Source organism: Myodes glareolus, chromosome 7 (genome assembly GCF_982192425.1).
Source record: "Myodes glareolus chromosome 7, mMyoGla1.1, whole genome shotgun sequence".
Classification (NCBI taxonomy): Eukaryota; Metazoa; Chordata; class Mammalia; order Rodentia; family Cricetidae; genus Myodes; species Myodes glareolus.
Genome location: NC_142032.1, coordinates 96235439 through 96241632, shown reverse-complemented (window position 1 = coordinate 96241632; position 6194 = coordinate 96235439).

Sequence of the window (6194 nt, the reverse complement as noted above, 5' to 3'; positions counted from 1 at the left end):
GGCCTAGCAAATCTGACAGACTTTTCTACCAAGCAGGATATTTTTGAAGGGCAATCCTACCTTGTCTTGGGAAAACTTGACAGTTCTTTCTTTGTGTCCTCTTCGTCCAAAGTGTATAGCATATTGTCAGCTGTTGAGTCAAGAACACTGCTTTACCCAGTGGCTAACCTTTGTCATAAAGAAATTAAATTCCATGTGGACTTGTTTTTTTCTGACACCCATTATCTTTTCTGAAGTAATTTGATGCTATCAGGAGGAGACATTTCTCATTGTCATAAAAAAGAAAAGAACCTATATTATTAAAACATCTTAAATGTCACATTCTGTAGATCTCTGAAGTATTTGAAGATGCCTGGTAAAGTTTCATCATGATGAGATGTTTGATGGGGCTGGGAGGTCAATAAATGAGTGGTTGGCAATTTTGATTAATGAGTGTTTTTTTCTGGATGATTGTCATTAAGTGTTTCTATAGTTGAATAACAAGGATGATTTTTCATGTCATTGGTCATAGTTAAAGTCTGTAGAAGTTATGACAGAATCTCTTTATATTTTAAGTTTATTGATTTCATTAGATTGTCTAGGTACTTTATTGAAGCCTTCTCCTATTTATGATGAGTTATATTTAATAATTAGTCAGTATTCAGGTTGTTTAGCGGTATTAGGTTTTGTTGGGTCTTTTTTAGGATTAATAGTATTTTTGATTTATTTGTGGGGTGCGTTAGTTGTATTTGACTACACCACTGCTATATCTACAGAGGAGTATCCTGAAACCTGAGTATCTAGTTGATTGGTGCTGTGGATTTTATCAATGAGTATTTTTATGAAGGTCAGAATATTACTTTTAACTAACTACTATGAGGGGATTGAGATGGTTCAATATTGGAGTTCAATAGTTTCGGTGTGAGAGTGGTTTATGATAGTGATGGGTTGGGATTAATGGGTGAGGGGGGTGTTGGGGTATCTGCTTTGTATAGTTGTTCTGCATGATTAATAATGGTTTCTTCCTGAACTTTATTTATAGGTGTACGTATTATTATTGCGATTACTCGGGGGTAATTAAATGGTTAATAGAGTTGGGATAGGTAAGATTGTGATTAGGAATAACAGGAAATATAGTTTAATTATTCCTTTTTGGTTACTAAGGGTTGTGGAGTTATAGTGTGGAAGGTAGAGGTGATTTTGGGAATAACTTTTTCTAGTCAGATAGGTTTAGTAGGGTTAGCGTTTCTTTAAATCTTATGCTGAATGTTTTGGTGGGGAGGACGCAGTGTATAATTATTGGGAAGTAATATAGGGAAGTCAAAAACAGGTTGGCAGGTGAGGGTTTATTTGGTGAAAGGTTGGTGGTTAGGTTGTTAAGTTCTAGTGTGATAGAAAATCCTGCAATAGTGACTAGTAATGCTGTAGTTTTTAAGTATCATGGTATTGTTATGATTTGGATAGGTGGTGGTGGTATGTTGTGTGAAATGGAGAAGCCTGCTATAATGCTTCCTAGAGCTGCACGCTTATTGAGTTTATTGGTAAAGGGCCATTTTCATTAATAATAATTGAGAAAGGGAATTGAGGTTTAGTTATTAAAGCCAAGTAGATAATTCGTATGCTTTGAATGGCTGTTAGTGAGGTTAACTAGTGTAATTAACAAGGCTCAAGTGTTGGTGTAACAGGTATTAACAGCCTCAATGATTAGGCCTTTTGAGTAAAAGCCTATAAGGAAAGGCATTCCTGTGGAGGCTATGCTGCCAACGGTTAAGCATGAAAATGCCATTGGTATGGATTTTACCAGGTTACCTATTTTTCAGATGTCCTGTTTGTCATTTAGGCTTCGGATAATGGATCCAGAGCATGTGCATAGTATAGCCTTGAAGAATTCGTGTGTGCAGATGTTTAGGGAAGCTAGGTGAGGTTGATTCATTGCTAGGGTTACTATTATTAACCCTAGTTTGCTTGATGTGGAGAATACTATGATTTTTTGATGTCATTTTGGGTTAATGTGCAAATTGCTGTGAATAAGGTGGTGAATGAGCCTAGACATAGTATGGCTGTTAAGACTGTTCTGCTGTTAGAGGTAATGGGATGAAATCGGTTTATTAGGAAAATACTTGCTACAACCATGGTGCTTGAGTGGAAGAGTGTGGAGGCAGGGGTTGGTCTTTCTATGACTGTTGATAGGAGTCATGGGTGAAGTCCGAATTGTGTTGATTTAACTGTGGCTGCGATAAGGAGTCCTATTAGTGGGACGATGTTTGTGCTGTCTGTTAGGAAGATTTGTTGTAGCTCTCAGGAGTTGGAGTTTAGGCAGTATCAGGCTATTGCTAGAATGAAGCCAATGTCGCTGATGCAGTTATAAAGAATGGCTTGTAAAATTTCTGTGTTTGCCTTGGCTCAACCATATCATCAACCAATTGGTAAGAAGGATATAATACCAACACTTTCTCAACCAATGAAAAGTTGGAATAAATTGTTGGCTGATGTAGGAATAATTACATTAATAAGAAACAGTAATGAGTATTTGATGAATTGATTTAGGTATGGGTCTGAGAACCATGTGGAAAGTTCTATAATTGATCAGATGACAAATAGAGCTACTGGTAGGGAAATAGTTGAGAAGTTGCATTTGAAGCTTAGTGATAATTTAGTAGTGCTAACAATAATTCAGTGTCAGCTGCTGATTAGCAATTCTGTGTTGGAGTTAAAAAATGAGATTAGTGGAATAGGGCTAATAAAGAATGTGTATTTGATGTGTAAGTTTCCATACTTGGGGAAAGTTATAAATTTAATCATATTAGTAAATTAAACAAGTATAGGGAAAATGAGTAGCATGAAGATAAGTAAAATTGAGGATGTAATTGTGTTATTTCTTTCATTTGGAGTTGCACCAATGTGGCCCAAAGGCATAAGAGAGAGCCCCTAATGGCCCTGGCCGTCACAACATTGATGGGACTAGGGGTGGCCAGGACTGTCTAGACACTTCATCCCTGGTGATTTTACAACAAGTAATGAAAATAATTCTCTCACAGCACAGTTGACATTGACCTTAGAAAAGACAGAGACTGTATTACGTTATTTACAAAAGTCTTTGGATTCCTTAGCAAGGGTAACCTAACAAAATAGGAGAGGCTTTGACTTGCTGTTTATGGAACAGGGAAGAATTTTCAGGGCACTCGAGGAAGAATGTTGCTTCTATGCGGACCATTCAGGATAGTTTCAAGAACCATAGATGAGTTAAGAAAGATATTGATTTGTTTAAGTCAAAGACCCCCTGTGAGATCTGGTTTAATTGGTCTCCATGGCTTACCACACTCATCTCTTCCCTCATTTGGTTGATGACTATTTGTTTATTGATCTGTCCTTTTGGCCCATGCATTCCCCAAAGTCTGAAACAAGCATTCCAAAAACAGATACAACAGGTACAACTCATGGCCCTTCAAGTACATTATGAGAGGCTCAATACATCTCGCCCCATGGATAAACTCTCAATTTGAGGGTATCAGGCCGAAACTCCAGATAGGGGTGGCACTGACCCATACTATCTCCCCAATGAACTATTCTGGCTTGGTGACCTGGGTAGGGGATGGGATATAAAACAAAAAAGGAGGAAATGTTGGACCAAAATTATCTCAGGGTCTATACACCAAGGCCTGTAGGATAGAGAAATGCCTATTTCGCATTGAAGAATAGTCTCAAAGCTACCAAGTGAGGATGAGACAACAAAAGCTAGGTAGATGCCCCTCCAGCCAGAGGGAGGGCTTGGCTGTTTCTCATAGGCTGGAGGGACCCCCACATCACACGATGTCACTTAACCTATATAAGATGGCACTCACAATAATAGATTGAGTTCCTGCTTTGACTTGAATCCCTGTCGTGTCTGATTGTCCTGCGTCATGGGGCTGCAGACCAGGCTGATTGCACACTCATCTTTCCTTGGGGAATAAGACTAAAGAAACCTGGCAGCAAGGTAGTTGTTAAAACTATTGGTCGGTTTTGGGGCACAAAATTCCTAACAAAGGGCCACTAATAAATGACAAGGTGTCTTCCAGGACAAGAAGCTTCTAGGAACATCTGGACCTTGTTAGATTTTATGGCCCTGCTCCCTAGTTCCTTACTTGGCTATTTTAAGGGTATCTGTTCAAATTCTGCTGTCACAGCACATTTATGGAGCTGAGACCTGCCCCAACACATTATATGACTTAAGATGAAGCCTCTTCTTTAAAATGGAGCTTGCAAATTTAGGTAGGTTCTCACAGGGCCACATAAAGAAACTAATTTGAAGGAAGTGTGAAGGGCACCCTAGGAAACAGCACCCACTTATAAGTCTTTCTTGGCTCTACCTGGTCTCTCCGTGAATCCTTTATTCAGAGAGGCAGCTTCTCAGTCCCTGGAGTGATTTTTTTCTAGAATATTAGTTGAAGTGCTGCATTCTTTTATGCTGCAGAATATTTTTCCCATTCTTTTTATATATTTATTAAAAAGAAAAAATTCACTTCTTAATAAGTGATACTTAATGTTAATCATTAAATTAATGTTTGAAAGTAGGGTTCACGTGTTCTCATGCATACACATATGCATTATGTATATGTTTTTTCCTTTTCAACATAGTCAGTAACTCCAGTTCCATGTGGAATCCATTGCCCTCTTCTGGTCTGTGTGGGAACTGCATGCTTGTTTTTCTTAGCCAACAGGCAAAGTACCCATACACATAAATTAAAAAGCACATGAATCTGAAAACAATGTGTGAAATAGGTAGTCAAGGTAAGAGCACTGTAAAAGACACCATGTCCCAATGTGTTTTATAAGGTTATGTTCTCTGCATATAACTAGTGCTATAATTCAAGGAAAACAGAAACAGATAGCTTCGGGTTTCCCTATTTCTTTTATACTCCAGAAATGAAGGTCCTCATTTCCTGAGATGCATTAGAAAACACAGGTTAGCCAGGCAGTGTGGCACAGGTTTCTAATCCCAGCACTCAGGAGGCAAAGGCAGGTGAATCTCTGTGAGTTCGAGGCCAGCCTGGTCTACAAGAGCTAGTTCCAGGACAGGCTCCAAAGTTACAGAGAAACCCTGTCTTGAAACACCAAAAAAAAGTACAAGAAGAAAATGCAAATATATTCCTCAATAATATTATGTGTACAATCTCGTCATTAATACGTGTATATCTAGATCTATTTTTTGGAGTAGCAAATATGTGACATCAGGTGACAAATCTGGATCTTTTTGCATCACAAAGTGGGTATCCATGGAGTAGGCATCACGTTCAGGACATCACATTCAGGACACCTCCCCTTTGTAGCCCCGTCTGGCTGGAAACTTACAACGTGGCCAAAGACACCTGGAAACTGAACAGATCCATCTCTACCTGCTGAGTTTTGCAGTTCCAAGAGTGTACCACTACACTTGATTAAAAATTTAGTTTAAGAATGAAGAGTTAGTCACGGTCCATCTGGCCTTGGTAAACTCTCATTAGATCCGACCCCTTGTATCAGTGGGTGATAGTATCCCTCGCAGTCCTTCGTCATTTTCTTCCTTCCATTTGGATCTTGGGGGGCTCAGTTCCGTGCTCCAACGCGGGCCTCCATCTGTATCGTCATCCAACGCCAGATGAGGGATCTATGGTGATAAGCAAAATATTCATCAGTATGGTCACGGGCCAAGGCCGGTTCAGGCACCCCCTCCTCTGCCCAGAGAACAATCTGGGGATCTCTCCTTGGACCTGGGATCCCATATATAATCAAGTTTCCTGTAAACTCTAATATGACTCCCTTAGTTGAAATATATTCTTCCCTGATCCCACATTCATCCTTCCTCCCTTCCCCCCATCCCGGTCAACAGAGCTTTCTCCATTCCTCCCCTACTCCCTTCTCTCTAACCCTCTCCCCCTCCAACAACCCTCCCACCCCCCCCCATGCACCCAAGGTTACCTGGGACTCTTGACTATTTCCTACATCCTGGCGGATAGCTAAAAAATCTTCATCAGGTTCGTCTTCTTATTTAGCTTCTCTAGGATCAGGTTCGTCCACTGATACAAGGGGTCGGATCTAATGAGAGTTTACCAAGGCCAGATGGACCGTGACTGAACGAGCATGTGATCCAACCAGATTCTCTGAATGTGGCCGGATTTTCTGAATGTGGCTGGCCTGCAGTCTTACTGAGAAGCCATTGACAATGACACTGGGACTGGTTTCCTCTGCATATACTG